Source organism: Lissotriton helveticus, chromosome 2_2 (assembly GCF_964261635.1).
Source record: "Lissotriton helveticus chromosome 2_2, aLisHel1.1, whole genome shotgun sequence".
Taxonomy (NCBI): domain Eukaryota; kingdom Metazoa; phylum Chordata; class Amphibia; order Caudata; family Salamandridae; genus Lissotriton; species Lissotriton helveticus.
In genome coordinates this window covers 444,550,780-444,573,184 of record NC_136060.1, presented here as the reverse complement: position 1 = coordinate 444,573,184, position 22,405 = coordinate 444,550,780, and the positions used below count along the sequence as shown (strand labels likewise).

At 46.1% G+C, this 22,405-nt stretch overlaps 1 protein-coding gene across 1 annotated transcript in view; it reads left to right on the top strand.

Annotated features, from left to right (window-relative positions):
• Positions 1 to 22,405, top strand: part of CTNNA2 (catenin alpha 2) — a 2,858,593-nt gene that overhangs the window by 2,375,248 nt on the left and 460,940 nt on the right. The gene's annotated exons all lie outside the window — the stretch shown is intronic.

The following is a 22,405-nucleotide window of genomic DNA, read 5'->3' as shown; positions in this document are numbered from 1 at the left end:
CACACACATAGGAAAGATTTTCTCCATTTAGATTTTTAGGAGAATAGGGCATCCTGGGTCAAAAGTATGCCACACTTTGCAGGAAGTGTGGCATAGCAGAGGTTGACAACTTGAATCCCATTGGTAGGGGTGTCCCCCCCGCAATGCCAGAATGGAAGATTTGAAGTAAGATGTTGCACATTAGAAATGAAGTGTCTCAAGGAGTTAAAAAATGGTAATGTGTTTGTTCTCCTCTCCTACCAAATATACATTTATCTAAGTCAACTGGAAGCTGGATTTGCATAATTCATTTGGGAGTGTGGTGTGTACTTTTCAGTAAATGTTCAAGTTACATGTTCATTTTCTGTAATCCATAGTAAACACATTCCCAATTTGCACCTTTAGAGCCCTGAAATACACCAGAGAGTTTTCTGTAAGAGCATTGGTTGGAAAAGATGTATCATATATAATTGTGATCTTGCTCCTTTTTAGCTGCTTGAAAATGTCTCAATCATGCATGGAAACAATGCGTCTAATGGGTAACATGTTCTGATGTCCAGCATAGGGAGATCGTGATCACTGCATGTGCTGTTGTCTTGATGGCTATATGTTCCTAACTTATGTGGAATCTGACTTTATGGTGTTTTAGAAGCTCGTACCCCTCTGGCCATGTGCGCTTTATATGGACCAATCTCCCTTGACCATTGTAGTGTTGCTTCACCTATCTGGGGGATTGATCTAAGGTTTCCTGTCCATGTCTTTGTCTGCCGGCTACGGGGCACCCTAACTGTGACCTGTTAATCAGTAACCTCAGGCTTAGATCTCAGTGTTGGCCTGACTGCATATTTGCGAGTTTGGGTTGATGAGGATTTCACAACCGACAAATTTGTTAAAATAAGATGCAATCTGGTTCACATGAATAAATGTATAATTTTTCATATAAGCATCGACTTTTTCCATATTAAAATCCCCCCTGTAGTTCAATTTTCAACTACCCTAGCTAACCCACACTTCGCAATAGTTACTTTATTGGGTGTTTGTATTTTATGCTTTCTTTCAACAACCATCACTTCCCTAGTTATTTGAAATTTTCCCAGTTTGGTAGACTGCATTTTACGCAATTGTACAGACCCACACAAGTTGTCTCCAATTGTACAGACCCATACAAAACAAGAACACAATGAAAACTGCCAAAAACGATGTGCACTGACTGGAGATACAATTAGAAAACCACTCCTGCTCAGAGACACATCCTCTTCACACATGTCTCTTTGTAAGTGGTGCAGTGCTTGGATGGAAAGCGTCTATGTCCCACTGTCTCCTTCATCCCCTGGAATAAAGGTGCAGCAAGCTGCACCAATCTTGGCACAGACCCCTCCCTCCACTGCGGTCATCACGTCTAAAACATATAGATGCTTCATTACCATGAGGCAGATTGTTCACAGTTCTTCCTTGATTGAATAAAGTCCGGCCTTAGTGCTTTCATCATTTTAAGCATTTTCCACCAGGTTATTTGCAACCAACGGGTGTTGTCTTTTGTCTGCAGAGTGAAGAAAAGTATCAACCCTCCTGCCAAAACTTATGTGTCAGTGAACAGTCTGAATTCCTCAGTAATGTCCTTGTACTGAGCCCAGCCAAAATAGTCCACAGTTCTTTTATAACGAGCTTGATGAAGCAAAGGTCTCTTCTTCCTTAATGGGTGCTAGTATAAGCCTGACAGTTTTTCTCCGGGAATGGCCTGGGTCGGGGTCTGTATCGTGACCAGGAAACAGAGTCTGCACCATCCACGCAGGAGCTGAGTATAGGCAAACTCGCAGCATGGCCCGTAGAAATCCATCAGCGTGGAGGTGCCCCATTGCTTATCCAGAATGTGTATAGTCATGCTGCAGTTCTAATACGTACCCAGTGGAAATGTTCCTATACCTCTGAAACACAAGAAATACAGTGTAAGTTTCTGTACAATTAGAGGATGCCCCTTCCCTTCTAGGCAGTTGTATCCACCCACCTCGGTATCCCAGATTTCCTGACATGGGATAGTCATGCTCTCATTCAAACCTTCCCGTGTGAGTCATTCCCCTTTTTGACCCTACACATGAATTTCATGTCAGGGGCCATATAGTTGGCAAAGAAAACTGCCCCAGATATGCTTAGGACCACCCTTGGATGACAAATTAATGTAGGAGAGGACGTGTTTGTGAATTGAGTTGAGGTTATTTCTACCTCCAAGTATCTCTTCTACGGGAAATCTCAGGGCCAACAATATCCTGTCTGTGCATCCTGTACAGCTCAGTTTGGATCTCACTAGGATTGGTGAAAAGTTATAAAGCTGTTGGGTTGGTTTCGTATCGGGTCAGATTCACTGCTATAATGTGGGGTTCTACCTTGTTGGATTTGAGTTTGGCCCTAATTCTGCATAGATATCAGTGAAGAAAGCATTTTACTTTTTCAAGGACAACTTTTTGAGATCAGTAAAGTCTGTCTGTGCCCACTGCATATGATATTAATGAACAGATGTAGAATGACCTGCCTGAATTTTGGGAGCCCACTGTGGTCATGTGCATATACCATGTGTTGTGCCAAAGGGTGCTGTGTAGCGCATGTGGGATGCTAGTGGTTGGATTAGTGTAAATGTAGGTGATATGCCAGAGATCCCTATGCAATCACAGTGACACTTTTGAGCAGACTCCATTGGGCTAGGCAGTACCTCGACAGTGAATAAGTGGAGTATCACCCATATTAGACAGAGGGTACATTACAATACAATCACAAATAACTTATTATTGTACATTGTAGATTGTGGTATGGGTCTCCAAAGGAGGCATGTGTGGTCCTCTGATGATTGTAGATTCCCATTAACAGTTCAAACAAAAGGTTCAAGGTGTTAGTTCATAATCTTGATTTGAACACTTCAGATCCATGCTGGGGTGTTGATGTGGCAGCTGAGATTCTAATTCTGATATTCTGTTGTTCACCTGTTGGATAAGACCTCAGTTCATTTTGTTAATTCAGAAACATTTCATATGCCCTACAGTCAATGATTTTTCCGGGGTTCCTGTATTTTCCTTAGGGGTGTGTTCGCCACATTCCTCTATTCGCAATTTTAGTCAGGGACCGTAAAGTGGGTATCCTAAGAAAGTTAAAAATTAAGGGTGGTTATTGGTCATCAGGCAGAATAATCTCTTTTATGAGCCATTAACCCCCCCTTCCTTCCTACCTAACTGGATGCTTAGATGAGTGCAAATTATTTATCTGGTGGTCTCATGAACATAGGGATGAATGGATCATCTCATGTTTCAGCCAGCGCTCAATGGGTGCTACTAGCTACCTAAGACTAAGCATGGGCGTAAAATCCGCTCCGCTCGCGGATTTTTCGGATTTTCGGCAAATTCGCAATCCGCGAACGCTCGCGAATTTGTCGAAAATCCGTGAATCCGCTCGCGGCTGATTTTTTGCTTGGTTGCGGCGCGAGGCGTGGTGCACGGCGTTCACTTTCCGTCATTTTAGCGTTTGCCGAGTTGTTTTTCTTTGCGAGTGACGCGCCATTTTAGATCTTGCTGCGTGTTCCCGCGGGAGTTTGTCGCCCGCGAATACGTACTCGCGGCTTGCCACCTTGCACAGCACACCTCGCGAGAGTTCGCAATTGCGAACACGTAGTTGCGGCGGAAAGGAACAATCTCGCACTTGCGAAATAGAGATTTTGCAATTTCGCACAAGAAAATCACCAGCAAACAGGATAAACCTTCAGAAAATTATGATTTTTATCAGAATCACTCCTCAGGTTGACATTTGCATGGCCTTTTTTTTTTGCAAGGAGTCCATTTTGGGGGGGGGAGGAAGGAAGTGCCCCACAGTCTCCAACTTCCTGTTCCTGTCCAGCAGGCTCCTCCCAGTGCTTTGTCCATCTCCTGGTCACTTTCATTTGGATCTGGAGCTGGAAGGATTACTTTTTGTGGGTGCTGCTGGATATTTGGATTTGAGGCCTTTTTGACTGTCTTTGGATCACTTTTGGATTAGAAATCAACTTTCACAAGTAAGTTTGTTTGGGGCATTACAGTTGCTGCAAGTACAATTTTGGAACTTTTTCAGAAAATTAAATAAATTATATTGTGGGTAGCCACAGTATCCAGTAGGACCAGGGTTGGTTATGGGTGCATGATACAACTGTTTTGTTGAATTTAAACACCATTGAGGCCATGGATGGGCTGGGATTGTGCAGATTTTATTGTTTTTTGTCGTTTTTTTGGGCCTGCTGGTGTGGCCCTTTGCCCAGGGGTGGTGAGTGTTGCATGGGCCTAGTCTTTCTGTGGGGTGTCTTCTTGAATTTAAACACCATTGAGGCCATGGATGGGCTGGGATTGTGCACATTTTATTGTTTTTTGTCGTTTTTGGGGGGCTGCTGGTGTGGCCTTTTCCTTGCCCAGGGGTGGTGCTGGTGCATGGACTGAGTGTGCCTGTGGTGTGGTCTCACTCTCTTTGATGTAAACATCATGGATGGCATTGGATTGTGGTGATTTCTGGCTGTTTTTCTGTTTTTTGGGGGTGTACTGTTGATGTGGACTGGCCATGTGGGTGGTGGTGGGGGCCATCTTGAGTGCTGGCTGGTACAGGCAACATGTGCTTGGGGTGTAAGGGGGCCATTTTGAGGAGAGGCAGTGTCTGAGGCCTGCACTTATTTTGCCTACTTTTCATCCCTTATGCCCAGGGGTAGTGAGTGTTGCATGGGCCTAGTGTTTCTGAGGGGTGTCTTCTTGAATTTAAACACCATTGAGGCCATGGATGGGCTGGGATTGTGCAGATTTTATTGTTTTTTGTCGTTTTTTTGGGCCTGCTGGTGTGGCCCTTTGCCCAGGGGTGGTGAGTGTTGCATGGGCCTAGTCTTTCTGTGGGGTGTCTTCTTGAATTTAAACACCATTGAGGCCATGGATGGGCTGGGATTGTGCAGATTTTATTGTTTTTTGTCGTTTTTGGGGGGCTGCTGGTGTGGCCTTTTCCTTGCCCAGGGGTGGTGCTGGTGCATGGACTGAGTGTGCCTGTGGTGTGGTCTCACTCTCTTTGATGTAAACATCATGGATGGCATTGGATTGTGGTGATTTCTGGCTGTTTTTCTGTTTTTTGGGGGTGTACTGTTGATGTGGACTGGCCATGTGGGTGGTGGTGGTGGCCATCTTGAGTGCTGGCTGGTACAGGCAACATGTGCTTGGGGTGTAAGGGGGCCATTTTGAGGAGAGGCAGTGTCTGAGGCCTGCACTTATTTTGCCTACTTTTCATCCCTTATGCCCAGGGGTAGTGAGTGTTGCATGGGCCTAGTGTTTCTGAGGGGTGTCTTCTTGAATTTAAACACCATTGAGGCCATGGATGGGCTGGGATTGTGCAGATTTTATTGTTTTTTGTCGTTTTTTTGGGCCTGCTGGTGTGGCCCTTTGCCCAGGGGTGGTGAGTGTTGCATGGGCCTAGTCTTTCTGTGGGGTGTCTTCTTGAATTTAAACACCATTGAGGCCATGGATGGGCTGGGATTGTGCAGATTTTATTGTTTTTTGTCGTTTTTGGGGGGCTGCTGGTGTGGCCTTTTCCTTGCCCAGGGGTGGTGCTGGTGCATGGACTGAGTGTGCCTGTGGTGTGGTCTCACTCTCTTTGATGTAAACATCATGGATGGCATTGGATTGTGGTGATTTCTGGCTGTTTTTCTGTTTTTTGGGGGTGTACTGTTGATGTGGACTGGCCATGTGGGTGGTGGTGGTGGCCATCTTGAGTGCTGGCTGGTACAGGCAACATGTGCTTGGGGTGTAAGGGGGCCATTTTGAGGAGAGGCAGTGTCTGAGGCCTGCACTTATTTTGCCTACTTTTCATCCCTTATGCCCAGGGGTAGTGAGTGTTGCATACTTGCATGACCCTAGTCTTTCTGTGGGGTGTCTTCAATGTAAACATCATGGATGGCATGGGATTGTGCTCATTTTTCTGTGTTTTGTCGATTTTTTGGGGTGTATAACTGAACTGATGTTCCTCTGTCTTCCATTGCTTTTAGGTGCACAAGAAGACTCAATAGAACCACCAGTGCCAGGAAGAAGTCCTGCAGCGGTGTGTGCAGCATAACGTCACGCGACGTCACGTCTGGACACAGAACCCTCTGCAACTCGTGCAACTGCTGCCTGCTGACCTGCTCTGAAGAAGATGGCCCCAAAAAAAGTAACCCGTAGCTCCTCTAGCAAGAAAGGTGCCAGTAAGGAGCAGAAGAAGCAAGTTACCAAGGACACTGGTGTGCCGCCCGCCCCTTTTTTTGGGAGTAAATAAAAAAGTATGCCTGCAGCAGCTGCAGCGGGATCTGCTGGGGACCAAGCTGGCAGCAGCACCCCCGCTCCATTGGGCTCAGTGCCACCACCACCACCACGCCAACTTAAGTCCAAGCCCTTGAGTGGTGCAGAGGCAGCCAGTATACTTCTTCAATCACCATCGATCAGTGATGTTGGCTCATCGCAAGAAAGCAGCAGCAATGTCCCTCAATCAACACAGGTTGTTGTAGCTCATCTGACGAGTGTTGAACAACCACAGCCGCAACAACAATCACATGTGCAAGTACAAGCCCAAGTACATGTGGAAGGAGAGGCAGCGCAAGGAGATGCGCAAGCAGAGGTGCATGGAGGGTCACAACAAGTGCCCACAATAGTTGTTCCTCCCGAAGTAGGGGCACATCAGGAAATCGACAATCAAGGCGAGGTATCATTTGAGGAAGCCACTCCTCCTGATGATCCTTCATTGTCTTCCACACCCCTAGCAAGGAAGAGATCAAGGGTGGTGTCTACATCCTCTTCAAGCACACCTCCTTCTGATGATACGGATCAAACTTGGGAACAAACAAAGGTAGTTAAGCGTAAAAGGAAGCTCGTCCAAAGTCTCAGAGTTATGGAGTGTGATGAGTCTCAACAAGAAGTGGCGGATACTGCTGCTGATGAAGACTCTGCCAACGACGACCCAGTCATCATAAAGGTCACTGCAGCCCCAGCGGGCATGCAGCAAACAGACATTTTGACCCTAGCCCGAAGAGCTGCTGAGCGTGATGATGATGTTGTCGATGAGGAGGCAGTGGAAACACCACAATCATTGGAGTTAAGTAGTACACCAACTCGTCCCGCTTCCATATTTCTTTCTGGCAAGAAGAGATCTCCGTCAACCTCGACCTTAATTAGTGGCGGTGAAAGTGCAAAACGTACAAAAGTTGGGCAATCCACATCCTCCACTTCATCTGGCATTAGCTTCATGACCACCACCACCAGTATCGCCGCCTCCTCCATGTCCCACAGACACTTCAAGTCCCCAGTTTGGGACTTCTTTACTGTTTGTCCAAAAAATCCAAAGTTTGCCATTTGTACCATTTGTAAGCAAGCAGTTAGTCGTGGTAAGCCAGGTACCAACTATGGTACCGGAGGCCAGAGAGGTCATCTTAGGAGACAGCACACTGTCAAATGGTTTGCGCACCTAGATGCGATCAAGAAAGGCCAAATTCAAGGAAACGTTGATGTTTCATCTGATGATGACGAGCAGGAAGAAGACGTGTCAAACACTTCCCTTACACCCAGTACCCCTGTCAGCAGCACACCCAATGTGAGGCACACTAAGAGTGTTGGAGCGAGTGAGACACCAACGCACAAAAGTTCACCAGCGAGCAAAATTGGGTCAACGAAGTCATTATCAGCCCGTAAATGCTTGGTCCAGGGCAACATTAGAACAATGCTTACTTCAGACGTGCCATATGAACGCAACCACCCACTGACGCGTCTGTATAACACTAAGCTGGCTAAAATGCTAGCTGTGGACCTTCTACCTTTTTTCTTTTGTAGAAGCGGTAGGTTTTCTTGAATTAGTGGCAACGCTCTGCCCTAAATGGAAAGTTCCGAGCCGGTTCTATTTTGCCAGAGTTGCGGTTCCAGCACTACATGAAGATGTGCTGCAGGCGATTGGGGCAGCTTTGCAGAAGAGTGCTGTTCACACAATACATCTGACAACAGACATGTGGACCAGTGGCCCAGGCATTGATTACATGTGCATCACTGCACACTGGGTCTCTTTTTCAGGTGTTAAAGCAAAGCTAAACGCAGGTGTTGACCCGGACAAAGTTTTCAAAGCTGCTCGGAAACATGCAACACTAGCCATGTTTGGCTTGGAGAAAAGTCACACAGCAGAAAACCTTTTGCAAGAGTTTAACAAAAAGGTCTTGACAATGCTATCCCCCCTAAAACGCAAGATTGGTTATGTTTCCACGGATAATGGCTCCAATGTAGTTAAGGCCATGTCGGAGGGTGGCTATTTCAGAGTGCCATGTTTGGCGCACTGTATCAACCTGGTAGTTCAAAAATTATTGAGTGATAGAGACAGTGCAGCGTTCGCGGTAATGGCCACCTGCCGCAAAATGTCCAACCATTTCAGCCATTCTTTTAAGGCCCGGAAGCATCTGCGGAGACTGCTACTTCAACGTAGAATGCCAGTGAAAGCACTCATCCAGGAGGTGGCAACACGTTGGAACTCAACCTTCTACATGCTTGAGCGTCTGTATGAGCAGTATACGGTACTCGATCACTATTTTTTCACAGAGGGTAAATCTCAGAAGGAGGACCTGCGGATGACTGCGGCGCAATGGGACATAGTTAAAAGCCTGACAGACATGCTTCGTCCTTTTGAGTTCTTCACGCGTGCAGTCAGCCAGGAGGACTGTAATTTGGGAAAAGCTATCCCATTGTTGTGCATGCTGGAGCACCAACTGATGGCGGTGTCTTCTGAGTTTGAAAAAGAAGATGAAGAAAAAAAAAACCATTTCATTTTGTCAGAGAAATTATTAGAGCGCCTACGTGGTGATGAACGTCTTCAAAAGATCAAGTCCGATCAGCATTACATTTGTGCTACTATTCTGGATCCACGCTACAAAAAGGCGCTGGCAGACGAAGCATTCTTTCCTTTTGATGATGCAGATGTTCAAAAGTACAAACATTGGTTAGCCTGGTCAGCCAATAGGTTTGAAAAAGAACGGCAGGTTATTGAAGGAGAAGCCAGTACATCAGCATCAGCATCAGCAGGCCATCCCCAGTCACAAGAATCCACTTCTGCACCTGTGGCTGGGGCACAAGTGACCTCTCAGCCGTTAAAGACACCGGCAACTGGATCATCTGCACCACACACAATGACAACACTAACAGTGGCTGCGGAGGAGGATTGGCTAAGTTTGATGGGGTATGGTTCTCGAAAAAATGTCACAGCCACAGCAAAAAGTAAGCAAAGTGGAGGAACCGTTGATGACCTTGAGTCGATGGTGCAGGACTATATGAATGACTCAACAGTGGTCTTTCTTAATGAGGAGCCATTGCAGTATTGGCATGGCAAAAAACAATTGTGGCCACAGCTCTACAACCTGGCTATAAACTATTTGTCTTGCCCACTCGCAAGTGTGTCTTCTGAACGTGTTTTCAGTGCTGCTGGTGGCATTGTAACTCCCAAACGGAGCCGCCTCTCGCCCAAAAATGTGGAGCGGCTGACAATGATCAAGATGAATCAGCACCTCATACCACCTGATTACAAAGTACGAGAAAGCACGCCGCATGAAGACGAGGAGGACGGCAACGTAGATGAGGGGATTTTTTCTCTGTTTGGTGGCACTGACCTCATCCAGCCTGAATTCGCAGAGTATGATGACGAAATCTTGTTCTTATTCCCTGACACCGAGCACTGAAAATGAGACAATCAATCAAGAACTTTCTTTTTCGTCCTTATTCCCTTTTATTCCTGTGTGCTTTGTGTCTCTCTTTCTTTGTTTTGCACAGTTAATTTAATTCAAACTTTAATCACCTAATCCCAAAAACAAGACCATCATCAGAACTGTCTTCACTTGTTTGCTTATTGCTTTGAAGGTGCCGCAGTCTACATTCCTCAGGTTCACAAGTTCCGAAGAACATGCTCCTCTATCCTCCTCCTCCAGACTGCGATTTCCCTCCAAGCAGAGTGCTGGATTACGCCCAATGAAGAAAGACTCAGCACTTGTGGGGGTGTTGTACTTCTTTGCGGGTGAGTTGACGGATTTGGGCCCATTGCTGTGAAGCTCTAATAATGGACAAAAGTGTTTTGGACCAAATATGAGGTGGAAATTTCTTGCCGTTTTTGCTGACTTGCTTGCCTTTGAGGTGCTCTTTGGCGGGGTTCCGGGGGTTTGTGGGTAATTTTTGGTGTCTGTCGAAGCACTGCTGCGACAGTCTAATCTTGATTGCATTTGCTTTTCAGGAAATCCGTGGTGGAAAACAGGAGTTATGATGATTGATGATGATGACCTAGCTGAACAGCGCCGCATTTGGACCGAAGGCCGAGAGATATTGTAAGTATGAGATTTAGCTTTTTCGCTGTTTGGGGGTGTTGTCGGTTGTTTTTTTGCGGGTGGGTTGGCGGGTCTTGCCTGGGGCATTCCTGGGAAGGTCTAATACCGGATAGAAGTGTTTTGGACAAAATCCATAAGGAACAGCCTTTTTTTTGCTATTTCTTCTGACATCTTGCTCAATGTAGCGTTTTGGGGGGCTTCCTGCTGTTCGTGGGTGGGTTGCGGCCGGGGTCTCTGTCGAAGCACTGCTGCGACAGTCTAATCTTGATTGCATTTGCTTTTCAGGAAATCCGTGGTGGAAAACAGGAGTTATGATGATTGATGATGATGACCTAGCTGAACAGCGCCGCATTTGGACCGAAGGCCGAGAGATATTGTAAGTATGAGATTTAGCTTTTTCGCTGTTTGGGGGTGTTGTCGGTTGTTTTTTTGCGGGTGGGTTGGCGGGTCTTGCCTGGGGCATTCCTGGGAAGGTCTAATACCGGATAGAAGTGTTTTGGACAAAATCCATAAGGAACAGCCTTTTTTTTGCTATTTCTTCTGACATCTTGCTCAATGTAGCGTTTTGGGGGGCTTCCTGCTGTTCGTGGGTGGGTTGCGGCCGGGGTCTCTGTCGAAGCACTGCTGCGACAGTCTAATCTTGATTGCATTTGCTTTTCAGGAAATCCGTGGTGGAAAACAGGAGTTATGATGATTGATGATGATGATGACCTAGCTGAACAGCGCCGCATTTGGACCGAAGGCCGAGAGATATTGTAAGTATGAGATTTAGCTTTTTTGCTGTTTGGGGGTGTTGTCGGGTGGTTTTTTGCGGGTGGGTTGGCGCCGGCGGGTCTTGCCTGGGGCATTCCTGGGAAGGTCTAATACCGGATAGAAGTGTTTTGGACAAAATCCATAAGGAACAGCCTTTTTTTTGCTATTTCTTCTGACATCTTGCTCAATGTAGCGTTTTGGGGGGCTTCCTGCTGTTCGTGGGTGGGTTGCGGCCGGGGTCTCTGTCGAAGCACTGCTGCGACAGTCTAATCTTGATTGCATTTGCTTTTCAGGAAATCCGTGGTGGAAAACAGGAGTTATGATGATTGATGATGATGATGACCTAGCTGAACAGCGCCGCATTTGGACCGAAGGCCGAGAGATATTGTAAGTATGAGATTTAGCTTTTTCGCTGTTTGGGGGTGTTGTCGGGTGGTTTTTTGCGGGTGGGTTGGCGCCGGCGGGTCTTGCCTGGGGCATTCCTGGGAAGGTCTAATACCGGATAGAAGTGTTTTGGACAAAATCCATAAGGAACAGCCTTTTTTTCAAGGTCAAATTTTGTTCTAAAACACAGTAGTACACCTACCTTGAGGGGAAAGATCTGCTATAATATTTTGGCCATACTTATTGATCCTTAAAAAGGTGACTCAGACAGAGCACGCAATTTCTAAAATATTGTACTGTCTATTAGGGAAATCAAAGTGTGACTTTTTGCACCACACAGCGTACATACCTTTTATTTATTTATCAGTGGTATTGTAATAGCACTTCCTGTTTTCCGTTCAATAATTACAGGCCGGGTTTCAGTCAACATCCGCCAGGCAGGCAGTGGACAGGGTGTCTTCTGTCAGTGGTCACCACATTGATGGACGAAGCGTCAGCTGGAATGGAGGAGTGCCGCCAATAAGAGGAATTGTTTGCTGCATGCTTATTACTTACCAAATTCAACAGGACAACTCCAACAACATACGCAATACAGATACAGTATCCATTGTTGTCTTTTATTCTATGAGTGTGACTGCATGTGCTTACCTTTAGTTTGTAACCAAAGATTGTCTGTATCTTCAATTATTGTTTGTCCATGCTCTGCTTTTTTTTTTCTTCTCTCAACAAAACCTACCCAAAAAGAAACCCCCATTCCCATCCATTTTACAAACCCTAACCCTCTTCCCCCGGGCTGTGTTGTTTTGCTTGATGTCTGACTAAAATGACATCAATAATTCCACACACTTGCTGGGGAGGATAAGGTCATAGCAGCAACAGGCTGGTGAAGGAATACGAGGATATCTTCTAGACTTACTCAGCTTCAGTACTATATCTTCTAGTAGTAGTAGCCAATGTCAAATAAATTCAACGCAAGTACTAGTTATACTTGCAAGCAAATACTTTACCATTTGTTAGGCTACATTATGGCACTGTTCTAGTGTACTGTCACCTGCTATTTTCTCGATCGTACCGTAACCGTTGTAATGCTACAGTAAGGAGGACAAACAAGGTTTCGTTTTCTTTTTTTCCATAGGCATGCAACTGCCACTGTGTCACACCACTAGTACCACCGCAATGAGGAAATGTCACCCGCCCAGGATTGACAACGTTAATCCCCATTTCACCTGGAGCCAGCCCTGGGCCTAGCCCTAATTTCTAACACAAATTACAGGTAAGATAAGCGTTTGGTGGGAGGTAGTATAATGGAGTATTATTTCGGAGTAGACAAGAGATTGACGGTTGTACTACTAAAGTCCTACGACTGTTCAGGAAAACAAAGTTACTGTTACACCCCCGCCCCCCACCCACCAGACTGAAAAGCAGTAAAAAACAGGTATGGTCAGATAAAGTTGAAAAATATATTTATTTAGCCCTAACAAAATAATCTCCCTCACCCACCCTAACCCCAACGATTGTCTCTGAAACGTCCCAAAACGATCCCAACTCCCAAATCCCACCCCCCAAAAGTCTATAAAAAAAGGGCAAGGGACACTCCACTACTGGAGGGTGCTGGTGCATGATGCGGCATGGGCATCATACTCCTTGCGGAGGGTGGCAAGCTCGGAGCGGAGGCCCTTAACCAAGTTCTTATACCTCAGGACCTCCTGCTCCAGGTTGGACATGCGGACTCGTAGGCGGCGTTGGCGTTCCTTGCAGCTCCTGTGGGGGGCAGCTGGTATTTCGGTTGCTTGGCGGTGGCGGTCGTCTTTCTTAGCCCGGCTCGGTCCCGCTGGCTTAGTCACGGAGGAGGATGCAGTGGTCACAGTCGAGGATGTTGCCCCGCTCGACTGCGTGTCCTCCTCCTCCTCCAGGGCCACCAGCCGCCGATATTCGGCGACTGTGGCCTCCAGCCTCCGTTGCCGGGCCAATCTAGCCTGCTCCCTCCTTGTTGTTGATTTGGAAGGAGCAACTATATGAAGAAAGAAAGACATAGTCTGTAACCAATGCTCCTTATTAATAACACAAAGTGATTGAGCCGAAAGTTGGGTCACAGAGTACAAGTAGCAAATTGAAAGCACAGTACATAACTATTGAGGACAGTATCTATGTAACCTCCCACTTCTGCATCCTTGCTCTAACAGTAGTGGTATTTTAATGAACTAATTCTACGACCACTATGGACTTCCATTACAGTCGACTATGACAGTACACCAGTCTTATTCTTCTTCTTCTCTCTTGTTTAGGGAAATGGGTACGTTATCTTATGCAAGCCGGCAGAATGACATGGACACAGCACAGTGAACTTGCACCCGAGAAAAAAAGTTGCACACCATGATGAGTGAGACAGACTTGCGTTACTGTACCGGTCCAGTACATGCAGGTGGTGAAGCTATTACTTTTCTATTACGGGTGGCACTGAGAATACTCTGTTACAAGGGCTACTGCTTAATTAATTTACCTTTCACCCTACAGTGCAAATGAGTACTAGAAAAGGAAAATGAAGAAGCTAACTAATTTGATTATCTATCACTTCACATGGGACGTATTTAATGACAGATGAGATGACTTTAGGTGCTTTGCTTAATATTGAGTGAACAGTGATACACCCACACATGAATGACGTACTACAAGTAAACTAAAGTTATTAAGAGAGGTACGGAGTGTCCACCGTAATAACCAGATATATGCTGTGAATGCAAACACAATACAAAGTACTGCTACTATTCATGATAGTATTGGACACATTTACAATTTCTTTTCCTTGCCTTCCCTGCACTGGAACGGACGTGCGGGTGCGGTGGTACATGCTCTTCAAGGTAACACTTACTTCATCTGGCGACCATCTACTCTCTCTAGATACACATGTGCTATCTAAGAGTCAGAGAATACCATGCTCCAGGCATCCATTCAGTCAAAGTATACGCACACATACAGTTTCTGTTTCACCCACCCAGGCTGCTGTCCTTCCACCCATCCTTGCTTCATCATTGACCCAGCCATGCACCATACCATATTCTTTCCTTCCCAGCCACCTCGGGGGCCAAGCAAACACATATCGTTCTTCTTTGCCAGCCATCATACAAGTTCGCGTCCCACTTACTTACACCCTTCTTTCGCTTTTCGTTCATCCCATCCATCACGTTCGTCTAAGAACTTATTGGGATTCTTCTCACCAAAAACTTCACAGCTAAGTCGAAGTACATTTCGAGGAGGCTACTACCTGGTTGATTTGTAATTGTAATACACCCGTGCAGAAAGCACACTATGCAGTCTTCAATCTCAATAAGTAAGGAATATATAGCTTACCTGTTTCCGCCACCACCGTTTGATCCCCCACAGGAACGTCCGCCAGCTCTTCTACCGCCGCCTCCTCCCCAGAGGCCTCCGAGTCCTGGTCCAACACAGCCACCTCCGCGCTGGCCCCGTCACCAGATGTTACACCTACAAAGTACATTTAAGAATGTTAGAATACACCACTCACTACTATATAATATTTGGTCTAGGAGAAATGTTAAAAAAACAGAATACAATGTAATAATTTGTGACTGTCTACTCCATAGTAAAAATGTCCCATTTTCCAGGGAAGGCTGTTGTCTTGCTGCACTTTTATGCACAACTGATGAATGCTTGCTTTTGATTTTTAACACGCACCACTTTTTCTCCTAACAGACAGAAGCTTGACTCCTGAGTCCTAAGAACACGACCAGGATCAAGTTCAAACCAGGTGAGAGTTCGGCTCGACCACAAGAAATGTGTCCAATTAATCGTCAGCACTAACCACTTTTCCGTTTACAGTTAAATAGTTTTATGACAAAGTAGATTTTAATAAATGTGTTTACTTTTAATAAAGCTTTTAAACTTAAATAGACTCTGTGGTTTTTGTTCCTCTAGACTAGAGTGGATGAGCTAAAGGTTTTGGAATTTTTGCAAGCATGAGTGCCTCTGACACTTCTTGACTGTGCTGTGACTCCGTACTACTCTCTTGTCCTGCGTACGATAATCTAGAGATCATTGGGGATCTATAATCGGTGACTTCGGGAGCTGAATGACTCTGCCACACTATCTAGTCAGTAAGGAGACAGTGCATAGAGGTATTGCTGAATATAATGGGAGTCCAATGGAATCGCCAAATGTCCAATCTTAGTTAGCTACACAGACAGACTAATAAGAATAGTCTAGTAATACCACAGGGAGTCATATTCGAGGCAGGATAAGAATTTATATCCAGTCTACAAGAAGATCAAAGACGATTTAGAAAAAATCGAATGAGGAACGCTAGGAAAAAATAGGTACTGTTTATTAAAATGTAAACTTACTGGGGCCAGCAAAGGAGCCCTCGCCTGCCCGATCCTGGCCTGCATCCTCAGCACCCTCCTCCTGTGTCCTCTTGCCCTTGGGGGGAGCTGATGTACAACATGAAAGAAAGAAAAACCAGAAAACATGGATGAGATTTTTCAACCAAATCAAACATTTCAAAAGAACAATAACAACATATTTTGGAAAAATAGCAAATAGATAGACAACTATTCCACGGGATCTATCTCATGTGGTATACTACGTTATTCGTATTGCCTGATTTGCGGAACGTTGACTTAGAAAGTTCCTATGTAACTCAATAAACAGACTACTAAAGAGGCTTGCCTAGGCCTGGCACTGCAGGCAGCAGTGCGCAACACGTGACAGACAAAGTCCATCCTGCTTGCAGATCAGTGAATACTCAAACTATCAATCCACCCGCCACCACCGCCACTATTTCTTCTTATAGCCATGTGTCTAAAGGAAGGACTGGACTTCAGTCTGTTGGGGCTGATTTAGAAGTCCCTTGCGGAAGTTGCGGCTCATTTTCCTCCATTGTTGCGTGCCTTTTCTGACGCAGCGGCAGAACAAAAGACTCGCCATGGTGTTGGTGCGGCGTATATATTAAAAAAAAAACACATATGGGCATATGGGCGATGCATCACGTTGTAAAGCCCTGCGCCATCAGGGGGCGTTCCGGCGCAAGGGAGGGCGTACCTGCGCAGGAACGAATCCTAAAAGTGGCTGAGGGAAATCTACAAGATGTCAATCAGTCACTTTTAGGACAATGATGCATGACTCAAACCCTGCGCGCTTGAAGCCGACGTACGGCTTGATGCAGCATTGGGGAGATAGGGTACCCCAGAGCATTGCTGGAGCTGCGCCATCGTTGGCACGCAACTCCAGCAATGCGCTGCCTTTACGGCACAGATGCGTAAGGCTTCTGTGACGTTTTGGGCCAATGGGTGGTGGTGGCATGGCACACAATTACTGCCGCATCCCTGCTACTTTGCAGGGATGCGCCGGTAATTGAAAATATGACCCTTACTGTCTAGCATTACGCAGTTCTTTTCTTTACAGTACACTCATACATAATTTCTCAGGCCAATGAAATGCTTCTGAACACAACATACAAAACAAAGAAGCATAGTAGCAAGCAAGGCTACTGAGAAGGAGAGCAGTGCACCTGAAATGCATAGAAGATTTTGAAATATAATTTACCTCAATGTAATCGGCAGCATTATTGCTCTTGGTAAAGAACAAAGATTTGCAAATAACAGAGCAGGATAAAACAGAGTAGTAAATGTACTACTACTACTACTCACCAAGCCCGGGGACCTCTACGCCGAGCGCGTCCAGCAAGTCCCGCTCCCGGTCCATGACATCGGTCCAGCGGTGGGTGGCCTGGTTATATGTGCGCCGGACCCCAGAGATCTTGTACATGGCCCGGCACACCTTCTCCCACCGCTTGCGACGCTCCCGGATGCCATAGCCGGTCGCGATCTTGCCGCCTCCCAGGATCGTCTTGGGGAGGTGGCGCTGGACGTGGAAGATCAGTGCCGCCACTTCCTCCGCGCTGAAGATCTCCCTCGGGACCACTTGCTCCCCCCTTAAACGCCCGCACGGGAGCCGGGCACGGGGTGCGGGACCCTTCCCCTTCTCAGGGTGCTTCCCGGCTCCCTTTACCATGGTCTGGGCAGAAATAAACTTAAATGATAAAGAAGAAATAGAATAGTGAAGAAGAAAAGAAAAGAGTTTAAAAAAGTAGTTTAAAAGTAACTAAAAGCTGCAGAAAACACAAAAATATAGAGGTAGAAAAATAGAGGGATAGATAATAAGTAAAATTAGATCAAAAAAACTTCAAACAAGCAAAGGATGGCAGAGATTGAGAGAGGATAGAGAAAGCATGCCCAGAACCATAGCAATGAATGAGAAACAAGATGGCCGCGCCCGTTCACGACCGCGTGGGTAAGTTCGCGCGAGATTTTCCTTGCGAGTACGCGCGAAATTGTACTAGCGAGCAGCACACTTTGCGATATTACACATAGCGGGCGGAAACGGAATTACGTCACGCCAACAAGATGGCCGCGCCCGTGTACGACCGATAGGGTAACTTGGCAAACGTATAGCTAGAAGTGCCTCGCGAACACGCGCAAGATCACGCGAACATACACGTCGCAAAAAAAACAATTTTGTATTCGCACGTATTCGCGGCTTCCGAAATCGATCTCGCACGGATTCGCGCCCCAAAAAACGCGCGAAATTGCAGAAAAAACGATTTTAGCTAAACTGAAAGCAATGAGCAGGTGCAAAAGTTCAAACTTAACATTAGTAACATTCAAGGTAGTGCTTCCTGATGGGCCCCTCCAGAGTTTGCAACTATTCTATGACCCTGCTATGACCCAAACAGCAGGCTCATAGAATAGCTACAAGTAGACCATAAAGGTCCTGTGAAAAAAAAATTTCACTGCAACAAAAAGCAAATTACAGATAAGGAAGGAAGCAGGTGCCAGCCAGACTGGAACTTTCAAAATTACTGACACATTAATGAAACACAAATTAATTGATGGCAGTTGAAGAAGGGCAGGTGTGCTTGCTTTTTTCAACCACCATAATCTACAGTGATAAATAAACCTAATAGGTGCCAGTGAGGATGTACCAGAGGGTGGCATGGGTGTCCCAGAGGATGGCAGTGGTGAAACAGAGGGTGCTGTGAACCTGTGATGATAAACCAGACGTAGAAACAACATAGTCGCGGCCGTTGCGAGCCGAAAAGTAAGTTCGCAATTGCGAACTTGTCCCAAAATCGGCGCGAACACGCGCCAACACAAAAAACGGAAAAATCCGCAAATCCGCTAGAGTTCGCGGATCTTCGCGGATTGCGAATCCGTAAATCCGCAAGTTCGCGTACGCGAGATCCGCTAGATCCGCCCATACTTACCTAAGACGATGTCTTGCTTGGCGTGCGCATGGAGTTGCGTCTTTCAATCTACATGTGCACGGGAATATGCAATGAGGGGGAATGTCGCAATTGAATGTTGTTGGTAGTTGTGATGTGCCCCAAGATCATATGTGTATATATCTACAAGCTCCTGGCATATGGTGTGCAACGTGACCGTCACTTCTGATGCCAAGTATCTTGACTCCGCCCAAACTCTGAAAGTTTCCTTTTGGGCTAACACTGGGCTATTTTCATTCATTTTGGGTGCTTTCCCTAAGTCTTGCGTGATCTAATACTTCATCTGTCATGAGGCGGAGGGGGCGGAGATTACTCAATGGCCCCTATTTTTCCCTGCCTATGCTGTCTTGCGGTGACTGAGTTCAGGACCTACTGTTTTTCCTGGACGGTACATACAAGGCTTGGGGCATCTGTTAGTTGCTCTGCCTCTTATGGGGGCAAGCGTCTCCGGTGTCCGGCCTTGGCCTGGAGCTGTAGTGGACTTTGGGGATTCCTCCCTCTACCAGGCAACCCCTCCCCATCGGATCACATCCTGTTGGCTTTCAATGAATTTGGGCCTGCTGTCCTTAGCTTGTGGCTCGGATCTCCTACTGAACTAGTATGTTTTTGTGGCTATTTTGGAGGTGTGTGGCATGGTGGTCTGACCTTAGAAATCTAAACAAATTGAAGAAATCGAACAAAACAGGGAAGAGAACTGAAACATGTTTTGACAAGTCTTTTGGGTGCTGATGATGAACTGGGACTGCTTCAGCAATTCTAGGAAGCCTCATCCCCCTGGTGAACCCTCCAAATGACTCAACGCCATGCGGATGCCTTGCCGCTTATTGTCTGTTTGTGTGTGCACTGTGGAGCATGTAGGGTTTCCACCATACCAAGCACATGAGGATCCGGGATTTCTGGTTGGCTAGGGCAAGCGCCTAAGCCAGGCAGAAACCACCACTCTAGTCAGGGCAAGGGAGATACACGCTGAAGATAACCCTTGCTCACCCCCTTGGTAGCTTGGCACGAGCAGTGAAGCTTATCCCAGAGGCAATGTGTAAAGCGATTGCGCAACACACACAGACAGCAGCGACACACTAGGCACACCACAAAAGAAACTCCACACAAGGTTATGTGAAAATAGCCTTTGTATTACTCATAAAACACATTAGAGCATAATCACATATAAAGACACTGTGCCACCAGGCACTAGGTATCACTTTACAGGGGATTATATACATTATGGGGCCAATCGGGCCACTGTCATCACCATTAGAACACACATGTAGTGAAAATAGAAGCAACCAGTATCTACTGGCAAGAGGCACTTAGCATAAATGCATTAGGTATGACTCATAAGGCATAAACATCATAGCGTCCCTCCTAACTCAATAGTGCACCACAGTAACACTAATAAGGTGCACACATCACCTCAGGGCCTTACACCCAACCAAAAAATTGAGGCAATCTCCAGGCCATCTGGCCTTATCCTCGGGGGCCCGTCTTGGACTTTCCCGCAATGCCCTCTGTCCCACAACGTCAGGGCTCTCCTATCTCTGTGTGTCCCTTCCAGACACAGGACTTTCACTAACTCCCATGCTGTAGATGCAGCCGAAATAATACCCCCAAAAGATCCACAAAACGATCAGGGGGGCGGGGTGCAACTCACCCTTTTTAGCAGCCTGAAGTAGGAGACAGTTTGTGTGACGTACTCACTGCCTAACTATTTCGCAAAGATCTGATCATTTTTTCACGTTCTCCAGGACTGCCTCAGTGAAGGAAGTCTGGTTGACAGATGATGTCTCAGCTTGTCTACCTGTGATGTGGGGGTGTTTTGAAGGCACTGGTCCCAGAGAAGGAGCTACAGGGAGGCGCAGGCGATAGACCCATTGTCGGAGAACTGAATGGTCATTTTTAGCTTGGCCATCTAGTTTTGTCCTAATAGATTAGTTGGGGACGGGGGAAAATATATTAGCTGTCCTCACACATGACTACCTCCTATCTCTAGTTCGAGGGATTTCATGTCCAGGATCCTTCTCACCGTACCCGAAAACCCTTGCATAACCGTAGTGTATTTGGATATGGGGATCCCTTCCTTTAGGCATGACCTTGTCACCCCTGTGCCAGTTAGGAAGCTATATGGTGTATTGTTCATGAGTATCGTGACCATGGGTTCCTCTTCAGGTCGGCCCTTGGATGTTAGTACGAGTCATGCATGGTGTGTGCGTTTTCTTCTGCAAACATTGGCTCCCAATGTTCTACCTTGTTTGACTGAGTAAATCCTGTAGCTCACCCTTGTCATCGGTTTCCAGAGAACTGAGGCTCCCTTCTTCACCCTGACTTGATTGTCACACTCTAGAACCACCCAAATCTCTCTGTTACTCGCGTATGTTCACCTGAACCAGTGGCAGTGCGTGTTCTCCATGCTGCTGAGTTTCTATGTGTCAAACATGATAGAACTGAGGTTGAGCTTCTCCGGACCTCTTCAAGGGTCCTGAGTTGCGCTGAAATTGTCTGGGCTTGGTGGCCTGTTACTTTCTCAAGTTTGGGGCTAACTGTCTGTCGTTAGGTGCTGGTCCCGCCGGCTCCTACTATTGGAGGATTGGAGTAGCCTATTGCAGGGGGAGCTGGCCTAAGCACCTCCATTCCTGCAGATGTTGGGGGAGGTGCTGACGCCTTACTTGTCATCGGTGGTGTAGGGTAATCACTCTGAGCCTGTTGGAAGATGACCTATAACTGTAGTGATGCCTCTCTCCTGTCTTTCTTCTGTTTAGTCTGTATGTGTGTTTTAGTATGCTCAAAGTCCTCAGGTGAGGGAACTGTGTGTACCTTCATGTATGTGTGGCATTCTTGGCAAAACCTTTTAAGTTTCTTTGCTTGTGTGGGGAACCTGGTTTCCATGTGTTTTAATGGGGAATTTCATGATAGCTAACATATGCTACTTTTGTATTGATCTAATCATGGGGACAAATGTACTTGGTGCACTCTTAACAGTTTTCCGTGCTATGAGTTCAACGCTATCTACAGATGCATCAAACAATTCAATACAACCATTTCAACATTGCATATAAAGGGTTGCAACATAGGTAAAAAGTGCAATTGTTAAAAAACAGTATCTGAACAATATCAACTTTTACACCAAATACAGCTTGCAAGAAATAACAACACCCTCAAATGAAGTATTGAAACATAAATGGCAAAACATGAAACCTACAGAAAATAGCCGCATGATATTAGCTATATACAATTCACAATCAATGGTAGCATCATACATCATATGTACATTACCAATTCATCAAAAAGCTGACAGAAAAAAATTATTGCTTTGTCAAAAAATCTCCTAGCGCATGTTATCCTGTGACCAGGGAAAGCTCTGCACAGTACACGGTACTAAGTGAGCCTGATAGTCTACCAATATCAGCTCCAGTACAAAGGTAATAGGTAAGGAAAAAGGTATAACTCAATAACCACAGGCCCTTCTTAGCCACACACAAGTTACACCTAGCTTCCCTGGTCCAAATCTTTTTCCCTATTTGTCCAAATCACACCCTGTATCACACCCAGGGTGCAAGCGTAACAACTGTGTCACGCCCAGTGGTCCAAGTGACTAAACACCTCTCACTCCCTTCATATAATAATGGTGTTAAGAAACCAGGGGCTGTGAG